This window comes from Pelobates fuscus, chromosome 3, assembly GCF_036172605.1.
Source record: "Pelobates fuscus isolate aPelFus1 chromosome 3, aPelFus1.pri, whole genome shotgun sequence".
Classification (NCBI taxonomy): domain Eukaryota; kingdom Metazoa; phylum Chordata; class Amphibia; order Anura; family Pelobatidae; genus Pelobates; species Pelobates fuscus.
The window spans coordinates 369,784,733-369,798,164 of NC_086319.1; the positions used below are offsets into that span (position 1 = coordinate 369,784,733).

A 13,432-nucleotide genomic window follows, 5' to 3' on the forward strand; every position below is an offset into this window, starting at 1 on the left:
AACGTATATATACTTTTCTGTAGCTCTAATAATAATGGTAATATTGTATATATTGTGTGTGTTCTCCCCTACTTTTGTTTACCCTACCCAAAAAAAATATATCTCTTTTCAAGTTATAACTGTAGTTAATTTGAAGAGAAAGAAAAAATACAGCTTCATTAGGATATCTTGCAATTAACCCACCACTAAAAGTAATGTACTGATTGTTCAGCCAATGGACCCAAAAAGTCCTCAACCTGTTCTTAATCCGCCGCAAGATGGCGCCCGTTGCCATACCAACCAGGACCCTCTTGTAAACCAGCTCTGCGGCTGCGCGGTGCGACCCGCCTGGGCTTTCATACCCCTCCTCGGCCGTGCTCCCTGTGCGCATGCGCCGGTAATGGTCCGGGGGTCGGGCACTGCTTCAGGCGGAGAGACAGCGGGGGATGGAGAGGGAGTGACCCGGGGACCGGCTGCTAACGGGGCCGGGTGAGTGCTATGGGGAGATTGGTCTGGGTAATGATATGGGGGTCTGCTTACCTAATGGGGGGGGGACATATACAGCTAGAATGGTCTATGTATTCAATATAGACATGTGTGATTATATATGGGCTATATATTATATATAATGTGCATTGCTATCAGCAGTCTGCACAGATCCTGGCTGCAAGGCATGCATGGCTTAGGGCTCATTATAACTGGAAAGTCCATGTTAAAACAGTACATTGCCATCTATATAGTGTGATGCTATATCAGAGCGTTCCATAGAACCCTGGCGTTCTGTGATGGAATCTTGCTGATTGCTTATGGGAAGGTAGCAGCATGTCTCACTGTGGGAAGAAGTGAGTCTGGAATTCTGGAGCTCACACTGTGATCCATGCCTTGTGTGAGATGGGAACATTAGTTCTTATATTGCAGGCACAATATAGGATTTTACTGGGTAAATAGGGGGGCATGAAGATTACATCATGGAGGTGTATATTGGATTATTGGATTTACATGTGTGGAGTCATGAACTGGAAGAATTTAAAATTCTCCACACGTGTAGCTCTGGGTGGTCTGCTATGCTATGTGGGGGGAATATACATTTAATTTAAACAGAACTATATATTATTTATATAAATCTCAATTGTCTAATGTTTTTTTAAATAAAATAGCCATGCCTTTTATTTTTTGTATATATTGTATAGAAGATGTATGAATGTATTCCTTCATACAGCATATATATTCTTTGAGTAAATAGTCATTAGTTGATGAGCGTTTTATTACATATATTGTGATACATGTTTAACAGTGTTCTAAAATATCCTGTCTGGTTAACTTTCTGCATCAGTCTGTGTGTGTGTGTGTGTGTGTGTGTGTGTGCGTGTGTGCGTGTAATGCATGTGAGCCATGGAGGGGTTAAAATGGCATCTCCCATTAATAGAGATTATAGGTTGCTCCAAGCATTCATTACCAGTACCATGTTATTACTAGTGATGTGTGTTAGTGGATCACAATGCTGTGTAAGTGCAGCCATGTAATGGTAAAAATATGTTTTATGGGTCCAGCATTCATCCCTGTCATTTTACGAACACACCCTGAATTACATAAATCCCATCCACATGTGCTATTGTGATTGAGAATCTGCAGTGTTTAAAATACAGCGCAGAATTTTGATGAGAAATATCTCCTCTGGTCTAATTCCTTTGGGATCATCCTTTCTTGTTTTTGTATACTTTTCATCTTTCTCTAAATTGTTTTATTAGGATATCATTACATCTTTCTCTAATAGCAATGTGTTCTTGTGAAGGGGATTTATTGAAACCACATTATAGAAATATCTGGAAGTTGAATTGCAAAACAAGCCAAGATGAGAATTGAAGCTTTATTTATGTATTTTTTCACAATCTGCTATTATTGCCTAACGTATTTAGTAAATTAACCCAATCTCTGTTACTTAAGTCCCGCCACAGTCAATTATTAATCCTGATAGTTTAATTGATTACATTTCATCGTTATTTCTGTTTTGCAATGCTTTGACCCAAAACCAGAAAATGGATCTAAGAGTGAGCACAGTTAGGCATTTAGCAAACTTTTAAAGGAACACACTAAGCGCAATGACTACTACAGCATGATTTATGGTGCCAGGAATGCCTGTTTATTAACCAGCTTTCCTTTTGGACCACAACCCATACTATGGTTTTTAAAAAGTGCTCAGTTTGTTGAGGGTGTTTTGTAGGATTGCAGGATGAAGTTTGTAATGTGAGACCTTTGTGATCATTTGCATATCGGGCTGGGAACTCTGGGAAAATTGTGGAAACATAACTTAGAAACATAGAAACATAGAATGTGACGGCAGATAAGAACCATTCGTTCGTAACTTTTTGAAGTTACTGTGTCTTACGTGGATTTATTCCTAAATTTTAACTGAAATTTGACCGACTGCACGCATGGCTTTCATGCTCAAAATAGTTCCACAGATTTAGGCTGTGAGGCCGGTCTATCTTCTCATTCACATAATGTACAATTTGTTGTATAAAATGTTACAAAATGTCAGTATTTTCAGTTTGGACCTCTAACAAGGGAGCGGTTTATGTCAGAACTCTATAAATTTAGCTGTTATGGTGAACAGGAATGCTGACTATTTGAAAGTGAAATGTTTTAAGGAATCTCGGGAAAGAATGTATTGATTGATTCTTGATAGTGCACAGCTTCTGCTGAGTATTATATGTAGTTATACTTAAAGTGACTCTGACACCAACCCCATCCCCCAGCTTGTCTATCAGAAGCCCTCCAGCCTCTCCCTCTAATGTTTAGCGGCCTCGGGACCAGTGCTACTTAGCTTTTTATTTTTGGTTTTGACAGTCTCGCCGGGTCTTCTTCCATGGCACCACCATCTTAGCGATTTCCAGCCACAATTTTGGAAATACCACCTCTTTAATTCCAATGGTGTGTGCGTGAAGTGAAGCGACATCGACAACCCACACAGACAGTCGATGACTAAAGTGATGCGTCACTAGATGGAGGCAACTTAAAAACTTGACAATTAATGACAAAAGTTGTCAGGTGTCATTAGCTAGCCCAGAACAAGGATTCCAGACTGTTGAATGTCAATTATGTACCAATTTCATGGCTCAGAACGCCATTGATTGACTTAGAGTGGCCAGCTGAAGCTCCCAACCAGAATGACTACAGCATTATGCCTGGATAGCACTGCAGAAGCCGGTGTATGTCACCAAGCTGGGACCCAGATAACCATTTAAGCCATTTTAAAATGGTTTGCCTTATGATCAGGGCATGGGGCCGGGGTACTCCTGGCATCGTACAGGGGTCAATACATTTCGTTCAAATTATATTGAAACCATCTTAATTAACTTGGTGAAACCTCATTGATAATTTTGCTACTAGGAGCTCCGAAACAGTGTTTTTATTGATATTAATGGTGGCTTAATGAAACATTCATGTTGTAAAAGTCTCCCAAATTATTGCATTTCAGAAATGTATATTTTAGACAGAATGTTGCCTAATGTTACTTTTTGGCAGCACGTGCACCCACTGAGAGATTGCACAAGTTCAATGCTATAACTGCTAATGATTTTATTTTGTGCATCGTCTCAACTTGCCAAGTGTCGTGTCACTAGTGATGTTTCCGACCGTACGCCATTCGTATCTTCTGATAATCCGCATTCCTGAGCTCTATTAAATGTTTAGCAAATAATGTGAAGTACACTTTTTGGTGCCTCCCCTTCATAAGCTTATATATGGAAATAGATTTACTCTACAGAATAAAAATCCCTCCCCCACTTTTTTTTTTATGTTATATTTTCACATTACGTTGAATGCCCAGACCCTATAATGTAATCATCAAAAACGACTTTTATTTGTACTAGACATAGCCTGATACATGTGCCGCAAGCAAGAAAATCTTGTTAAAAAGTATACGTGGCTGTAAAGCAAAAAAATAAATAAAAAAAATCTGGTTTGTTTAAATTTTTAAGCATTCTAGAATATTATGTTTGTGTCTTGCCTAGGTGCAATTTTAGTTTTGTTGGCCAGTTAGAAATTATTGTCCCTATCCCCTCCCCTCCTCTCAGGCATTTTTCTCACTTCTCCCACCAGTTTGGTAACCTGCCATTTCAATGAGTGTTTGTTGTTGGTGTAACTTGGGCCCAACCAAATGTGCCATATTATTCTGCTCCTCACAGCAATCTGGCGCTAGTTAATTCCTCTCTGGGCTCATCAGCCCCAGTCCATATTCATTCTGTCCTGTGCAGTGTGCCCCTCCTTCGCCCTGGCCTTTTCCCAAAACATTTGAAGGCTTATTTTTAGATTGTGTTTCATCTTACCTCCAGTTTTTAAATAACTTATTAATATTGTCGAAGAGATGTGCTTGTGGATAATATTTTTTTTTATTTGTGTGGTCCTTGTTTTTTATGCATCGCTGTATGAATGTTGCGGTACAACGAGAGTCAGAAATCTAGATATTTTATATTCCATGATAGAATTTGTTTGGTTTATCCCTCAGTGCTGGACAGTTCAGTATTTTTGTCCCATTTTTTGAATTTAAAAAACCCAAAAAAACAACCCCTTTTAAATGTGTATTTCTTTCTCTGACCTTTTTATGCTAATCAAGACTCAGTGCAGATATTTAATGTGTATAGATACTCAGTGCTATTCAATAAATGTTGAGTTATTAGGTATTGAGGTATGATTTTCAAATTTTAAGGCCTAAATAGCTAAAATTCCCAGATATCTCTGATTCGACTTTGGCTACTGTGCCTTGAAAACGTGAAATTCAATTTGAGGCCTTTCATACTGGTTAGACTTGGGGAATGCAGAGCAAGTCGAAGGTAAACAATATATTTACTACGACGCACATAGCCTGGCCTAAGTGTTACTGACCACTGCAAACCTCTAATAAAAACATAACAGCGAAGAATGGATAAGGCTGGGACCTCCATATTTGTAGTATTTACAGCTGACTTTATACAAGGGTTAAGAAAGTCAGAAAAAAAATAAAATGGATGTAACTTTTTGAACAAGACATTTGCTTAGAACAATGCAAAGACAAACTTTTTTTTTTTTTTTAAATCCTGTGGTACTTGAAAAATATAAAAGTTAAAGGGACATTATAGTCACCAGAACAACTACAGCTTATTGCATTTGTTCTGGTGAATAGTCAGGCTCTGCAGGCTTTTTGCTCTAAACACACGTCTTTTCTACTGAAACATAGAATGTGACGGCAGGTAAGAACCATTCGGCCCATCTAGTCTGCCCAATTTTCTAAATACTTTCATTAGTCCCTGGACTAATGAAGAGAAAATGCAGTGTTTACATTACAGCCTAGGGATACCTCCACTGACCACTCCTCAAATGGCTACTAGAGATGCTTCCTGGGGCAGTGCTGCACAGTAAAAAGCACTGACGTTCAGCATCTCCACACTCTGTATGGAGCCGCTGAATGCTCCCCATAGAGAAGCATTGAGTCAATGCATCTGAGTGGATGCTGATTGGCACATTGCAGAGTTTTGCCGCGCCTGTGCAAAAGTCTCCAAATGCTTTTTTGTGGGAAAGCATTGGATTGGCTGAAATCATCAGTTTTCATGATCCCAGCCAAGGAGTCAGAGCAAGCCACTGCGGCCCTGCACGGCACTGGAATAAAGGTATGGTACTGGGACTGGGAACCAAAACTGTGTGTTTAACACTATAGTGACAGGAGTACATGTTTGTATTCCTGCCAATATAGTGTTCCTTAAATCACAGTGAGGTTAGTGGCACCACATCACTAATTTCACTGTGACTTGTTTACTCATCTAATTAAAAGGGTCACTGTAAGCACCATTACCACTTCACCTTACTGAATTGATGATAAAGCGATGAAGCAAAGAACCTTTTCCTGCATCATCCCTATAAAAAAAAAAAAAAACTTAATTCCGAGATAAATGTATTTTTTTGTGTAGGGCCGCCTCCCTAATCTGTCAGTCAGCCAGCTGTAATACTGTTTCGCTTCTGTCTTGGCATTTGCGTCTGGTGGCAGCAACATGGCCTGCTAGCCCAGATTCCTTGGACATGCTGTCCATGGCTGGGTGAGTTACACACACCATCAAAGCTGCTGCTGTCAGGCTCTCCGATAGTAGTTTAACTCTCTGATAAAGAAAGAACATTAACCAGTTCTGCTTTTTGTTATCTGCCCATTCTCGGTGCAGAGATCAGGGGAGAGCCCCCCTCAGCCCCCAGACACTCTATTGAGAATGTATGTCTCATCAAGATGAGTGGCTGAGGCTGATGGGAGTTAACTATAAGTGTAATGTATTGAGCTAAACAGCATATGCCTAAAAATAAACAAATTTAACTAGGTCCTGTATCTGGGTATGAACTCTGGCCCGCAATAAACTTTTTTTTATAGAAAGTTACTATTTCAATGGACACATACACATTAGTACACTGAAATGCTTTTGTCTAATACACCCAAAGTATATTATTATTTTTTAATGTAAATTCCTAAATTTTAATGAAACTACACATCAATGGGAAGCTTTGAACTGGAGATTTGTCAATTTTTCTTTAAGAAGCATTTTGATTTGACAACAACACTAAGATGGAAGTAAGTGAAGAAAAAACACATGGATCTTCATTAGCTACAGAGGCTGATAAAGAGGGAAAATAAAAATGTTCAAGTAAGAACGTAGGATAGTATAAAAGAGCAAGTCGGTTGTGGTGTGCCGAGACCGATGATACGGTAGGCCTGTAAATAAAGAGGGGGCCCACCAAGGATGTATGTATGTGTGTTTTTACCATTGGTTGGTGGAAATTCTTCCCTGTGCAAAGTAACTAGTTATTATCTTAAACCATTCTTCTGACTTCTCTGTGTTTGTAGTTCTTGTCTTTATCATTTTGGGTATTTGAGGTAGAAATCTGTATTACTGTTATTACTATTATATTATGTAAATATCTTTAAAATAAAGAGTGCTTTTAAAAAATAAAAAAATCCTCCCTAAGGAATTTGCCGCAGACCCCCCACTGCACTCAAAGGTGGTAGAAAGCAATAGTGTCTGCACAGCTGATACATGTCTGTTAGGATAAGGGTTAAAATAGGCTATCTGCTACGTAATCAACAGTCTAAAGATTGCAAAAATCTGCAGGTCACTCACAGTAATTCAAAGCCTGTATGCCTCCCAGACAGGCTGATAGATTTATAGGGAAGAGAGCTCCCCTTTCCCTCCTCATACATGTTTACATGTAGGGGCATTTAAAGGACAATGTTACGTCCAAATATACATATTTATTTTTATTGCATATAATCAATGCAAAAACATAAAAATTTAAATAATACAAAAATATATGCGTTCAAGTATTTCCTAAGCCCCGATAACTTTATATAGCCATATCTAATTGCCAAAATGTGGTGAGACCGAACAAGATGAAACACCCCCACAGTGCAATCAGAAACATTAGTGTTGTGCATCACCTGTATATCTCACGTTGGACTTCAAGAAGTCCCCCTTTGGGCACAGGAACTCAGAAATCATGTTACTTTGGGATAGTAGAGGAAACATGATTTCTTGAAATTCTGTGCCCAAGGGGGACATGTCAACAACCAACTTAAGATACGCAGCTGATGTACAACAGTATTTATTTAAAAATAATTTTTTTTTTTGTTTAGTCTATGCATTCAATAAACCTCTCTCTATCATTTCAAGTCCTCTGCTAGCCAGGCCTTAAGTTACTTGCCACTGCAAGCCTGGTGGATCCGTGGCACACTCACCAGGAGTGAAGTTCTACTCGCCAAGGCTAAATTTTACTCTCCAATGGCTAGTGCTTAAATGGAAATTTTAAAAATAAAAAACGTATTCAAAATAATCTCGTAATACAAATGTTTATATCATTATTTTCTCATTTTCATTCCTACACTTTTGCTTTGTTGTCTCTTTAAGCTGCTTTGAAAAGCACCTGACCCTTCAGCTCTTTCGAACATGTGAGATCATTTCCTTCCTACTCAGGATTGACCCTTTTAATACATTAAAATACCTTAAGCACAGAGTGCCGGCTGACTTCAACTTGTCACTCAGCTCCTCCGTGGATCATGTTTACATTGCAACCTCTGCAGGAGGTTTCTTTAAACTGTTCCACGGAGGCTTATTGTTGGATTGTTTAAAACAATGTATTCTATTTTTTTTTGCAATCAGAGGGTTAAAGCAGCTCTGTCATCCTCAACTGTGCTCCAATCTGTTCCTCTCATCTTCCTAACTTGTAATACATTATTTTTTTATTTTTTTTTATTATTTTTTATTTTTTTTTTATTCTTTATTTTTGTCGTGCAAGAATTACAACAGTGTCTGCGTAGCCACAATAGCCATAACAGACTCAATCACATGAAACAGAGCAAGACAATTTGGTGGCATAATAGAACTCAGCACTTTTTGTTATGTAAGGTTTGTATTGGACATGCTTAAACGTAGGTTGAGATTGCGATTGATAGTCATGCTAGTGTTTCAAGAGTTAAGACAGCGCGCTTGGTATCAATGTGTTGTACAAGGTTTGTATTGAACAGGCTTAAATGTAGATTTAGATTGCCTTTAAAGGCATGCTAGAGCTTCAAGAGTTTAGACAGTGCGCTTGGTTTAATGTTTAGTGGTTTGCTTATATAGGATAAAAGTAAAGTCGCTTATAGTTATGCTGTTGGCGCTTGATGTTATAATTGTGTGACTTGCTAGCGATATAACATAAATGCATATAACCTAAATATTTCTAATAACACACTGAGCTTGAGTTAGCAAAAACATGTACACTTCAACAGGTGGCAGGGATAAACTGGCAACCCAGCCTTGCATCACTGGTAGTGAAGGGCGATCTATAATGGCAGGTAGCCTGGTATGCCAGCACCGTTAAGCGATCCGTCAGCCTATACCCCTGCTGGTCAGTGAGCCTCCATATGAGGACAGTTCATGTGGTTGCTGGTGTGTGCTGGATTTGCCTGCGCGGCATGGTAGGTGCCTCCTCGGGGTTCCCTCCCTGGCTGATCGTGGCTGGGTTCTTCGCTGGTCCCCCCCGTCGGTGTGCAATGGCAGGTAGCCTGGTATGCCAGCACCGTTAAGCGATCAGTCAGCCTATACCCCTGCTGGTCAGTGAGCCTCCATATGAGGACAGTTCATGTGGTTGCTGGTGTGTGCTGGATTTGCCTGCGCGGCATGGTAGGTGCCTCCTCGGGGTTCCCTCCCTGGCTGATCGTGGCTGGGTTCTTCACTGGTCCCCCCCGTCGGTGTGCAGTCGCTCCGCGTCTAGGTTAGCGTCATGGGAGGCTTTGTATGGTCTCATATGCGGGGTGGCGTCTTGCTGGTCGGGGTGCTCAGGGGCCGTCGGGGTGTGAGCATGTCGGGTGATTCGAGTTGGCTTACCAGTCAGTCCAAGCAGATGCTGGCGGCTACTTCGTCGGGCGTATGCCTGTGGAGCACGTGGCAGGGCCCCATAGTGACGGCGTCGGGTCGCAGGGCGGATCCAGGGGGCCACCGTTCTCACCGCTTGCCTGAGGGTGAGCCCCCCGCGACAGAGCAGAGTCCAGAAGCTCCTGCAGTGTTCGTCGAAAGCCTCCAGGGGCCTTGTCGTTGGTCTGGGCTTGTGTGGGAGTCTTGGGTCGGGTTGCCGCCGGGCCGCCATCTTGGCAGGGTCCTGGTGGCGTGTTTTCCTTGCGGGCAGTGATGCCTGTGAGTTTGCCATCTGCTGTGATGTGCCTCTCCCGTGTGGACCGGGATAACCCCCGCCGGTCAAAAGGGGGGGGTAGGGTGCTGGTGTGTGTGCCTGGTGTCGTTTGGGCCAGGGATAGCGATTTTCCCGCCCTAGATTCGGCACTAGTAGGCCTCATATGGTGTCCAGCTCCCCTTCGGCCGATAGGTCTCGGGATTGTGTCTTCCGCTTCAGTGGTGCCTCCCCAGCATGGGTAGTGCATCCAGTTGTGTCTGCAATTGTCACTGCTGTCGTTTTGTCCCGTTTAATGCCCGTCGAGCAGGAGCTCATGGCGCCCGCGTCTGCTTCGCTTTGCGGTCAGACCCCGCCCCATGGTTTTTTTTTTTTTTTCCCCAAATCTATTTTTCCCAAAAATATATTATTTTATCTCCACTTGAAAAATACTTATCACCCCTAGCGACTGCTAGGGTAATAAGGCATTGTCTCACTCATTGGATAATATCATCTATGGAGGCTACCATGTGAAGCTCTTCATAGACCTTAGTGCAGTTTTTGTACATGTGTGGACTTCTGGCAGATGAAGCCCCAGTATTTGAAGAAAAAAAAGATGGCTGGGCGTGGTACAGCATCAATTTGGTAATCTATACACCCGCTGCAATCCCAGGGCACCACACACCAAGCAGCGATGTTGCCATCGGGAAAGACCCCAGAAAGTGAGAGAGACACTCTAAATATGATATTTCAGTTGAACTTGTGAAAAAGTACAACAACTCTCACAGGTTACTGATTTTGGCTGACACATTATGTTCTAATGAAAACTTAAAGATCGAGAGTCTGGATGCAAGAATACCTTGAATTAGAAAAATAAGATTTTTCTAAAATATGTATTTGGAAAACCAATAGAATCTGAAGCAGTATTTTCTTTTATTTATTAATATAAATAAAAGGATAGAAAACACTTTTACCTCAGGCGCTCTCCGGGGCCAAACCACATGTGCTTGTGTGTTTATTCATATCAGAAGAAGAGAGATGGTTTTATGGTTACTACAATGATTGCATTATGTGTGGAATTCTATCCCAATCTCCAGGAGGGGAGGACGGTGGCCAAGGATCTTAGTGTTGGATTACTATGATGTTATTGTTCTACCACAGAGGAAGCTAGCTGGGACAAACCAAATGTGGAACTCCTGGTTCAATCCAGGGGTGGCTAGCAGGTAGGCCCTCCGTTATTCAAGAAATAAAACTCTTATGATGCCTTGCCAGAACATAGGCTTGAAGTCCATTACAATTATGAAGGGAAGTAGGAGCCCAAAAAAGAGGCTATAGCAGTTTAAATGTATGTTTGGTGACCTGGGGTCCCTGTATGAGCAGTAGGCATGCAACATTTTCCGTGTGGTCATTAAGCCTAGAGATTTTTATGTAATCTGGGTCTTCGTTGGTGGACCGTTGGTTAATGTTTTTGTGTGCCTTTTGAGGTGCTAGTTTTGTTAGCCGATAGGTAAAGGAAAAGTGTTTTTTTTGCTAGTTTCCTGTTATCGGTCATAAGTCCAGGCTGAAGAAAAGGAGGCCAAGGGTGAACCATTGTTATATAGACCCGGTGTTCCTCAGTTCTTCTCAGCTCTGCTAGGCCTCAGGACTATGTTACCAGCAGTGCCACTGGTACAAAAATTGGCAAAGCATTAAAGGGACACTATAGGCACCCAGACCACTTCATCTCATTGAAGTGGTCTGGGTGCAGTGTCCTTGTCTCCTTAACCCTGCAATCTAAAGCACTGCACTTTCAGAAAATCTGACATTTTTACATTGCACTGTTAAGACAGCCTCTAAGTGCTTCCTGGTTTGTCAGAGTTTAAAAAGATTCAAAATCCCATAGGAAAGCATTGATTCAATGCTTTCCTATGGGGAAGTTCTAATGTGCATTTACTACGCAAGCGCACTAGGTCACTCATCGGCGTGACCTCGATGTTGGAATTGGGGTGGTGGGCGCAGAGTCAGAGGGACACTGTAGCATTAGGAGTACAGTTTTGTATTCTTAAAGCTGTAGTGTTCCTTTAACCCCTTAAGGACCAAACTTCTGGAATAAAAGGGAATCGTGTTCTTAAGGGGTTAAAGGGACACTCGAGATATTATAACCACCGTGGTTATAGTGGGCACGCTGGAAATGTAGTATCATTCATTTCAGGGGCACACGTTCAACTTGCGAGTGCTGCTCTTTTGGCAAAAAAGTATTTTAAGTCACTATCTTACCAAATCCTTGATATGTGAGCTGGCAAATGTATTTTGTTTTTCCAGCAACATCTTGATGTCTCTTTTAGCAGTTGGAGAGGTATCTCTTTTGAAGTTTTGATGCACACCACTAATAGCCTGGGGCACAAGGCTTTGGTCTTGCTATCTCATCTTCGTAAAGTGTGTTCCATCAGGGATCTGGTGCCGTTGTGCTCTAGTCTACAAGAAGACTAGCCGATCCTCCAGCCTCCCATATAAAGTATTCTACTTCATTGGGGGAAAATTGAATAAACTAGAGCATTTTTTTGTAATAGACATTTGATTATCATGTATGGTATATAAAAAGCATCATTTCTGATGAAGCTCATGGTTTGACGCATCTTGTCTGCTTTTCATGCTGGTCCAATAGTCCTCATTCCTATCCATGTGATTGTTGTGTAGGTCTGATGTCAAGCCTTATGAGACGCACTGTGCATTTTCAGACGTATGCTGGTTTATATTGATATTATGATGCTGACCAATATTTCTTTTTTTTGTGCAATTCTGTTCAAGCTTACATTTTAGCAAAATATCCCCAAAAGGGAAATAAAACATTTTGTTTGTGTACTAATATAATTATGCACACCCTCTACATATTTAGGGGAAAAAAGCAAGAAAACAGGGGTGGTCTATAGTTTTTAAAATTGTTGGATTAATATACTACAGCATTACTTTCATTTCAGTAATTTTTTTTTTTTTTTTAGATCAGTTCAGTGTGGGTCCTGTGTTCATTTCGCTTTGGGGACTTGTTAAGCTCTAAATAAAGGTTTTCAGGAGCCAAATGCTCTTGGCTCCTAGTGTTTGTGATTGCAATAAATTCAGCCACTAAATAAGTCCGAGGTTCTTGGACTCTGCTTGCATTTAGTGATGGAAAAATATTCTGGTGTCCAGCAAAGCTAAAGTCATACATAATAATGTAGCTATAATTAATATAAAAAAAGGCAGTGATTGTGGGTTTCGGAAACCTTGTTTTCTGGTTTATGCTGCTTGGGATTGTTTTGGGGGGATGAGGAGGAGGGGGGCAGGGGGGGACCTTGTCTTCTGGTTAATGCAGCTATTTTTAATTTTTTTGTTGTACATGAACTTCCAGCATTAGCAAAGGTAGGGCACCTGACTGATTCTTTTAAGCAGTTTCTGTGATATGATCCAGACGAGTCAACATTTGGCTATGTAAAAAAATAAGGTTGTTCAAATAAATGTACAATGAATAACTAAAACCACATGCGTATCTGAAGGTGGATTTCTCAGTCTAGATCTAAGATGAATGTTCTGTGGATCTCTTGCTTCCCACTTATTCATGACATGATTTTTTTTGAGAATTTCTTGCCATTTTAGGCTTTTATAACGATTCCTGGTATATTGGTTGTTGGATTATTGGATGCTGGGATACAGCATAATAATACAGTTCTAGAAGTCCCTTTTTTATTTTATTAACTAATTAAGGTGCCATAAAGTAAGTCACTGCATCTCCAAGATGGCGGACGCACAGGGCATGCAAGCAGGTGCTGCAGAACTACCGCTAGCC

The 13,432-nt window shown here is 40.9% G+C and overlaps 1 protein-coding gene across 4 annotated transcripts in view; it reads left to right on the plus strand.

The window, feature by feature from the left end:
* The first annotated feature begins 365 nt into the window (after positions 1-365).
* Positions 366-13,432, plus strand: part of TLN2 (talin 2) — a 181,141-nt gene continuing 168,074 nt past the window's right edge. For 3 of the 4 annotated variants that reach the window (XM_063449395.1, XM_063449394.1, XM_063449398.1), the window contains exon 1: positions 366-468. The gene's annotated coding sequence lies outside the window, so the exon portion shown is untranslated. The remainder of the gene's footprint in view (positions 469-13,432) is intronic. The other variant, XM_063449396.1, reaches the window with a different exon arrangement.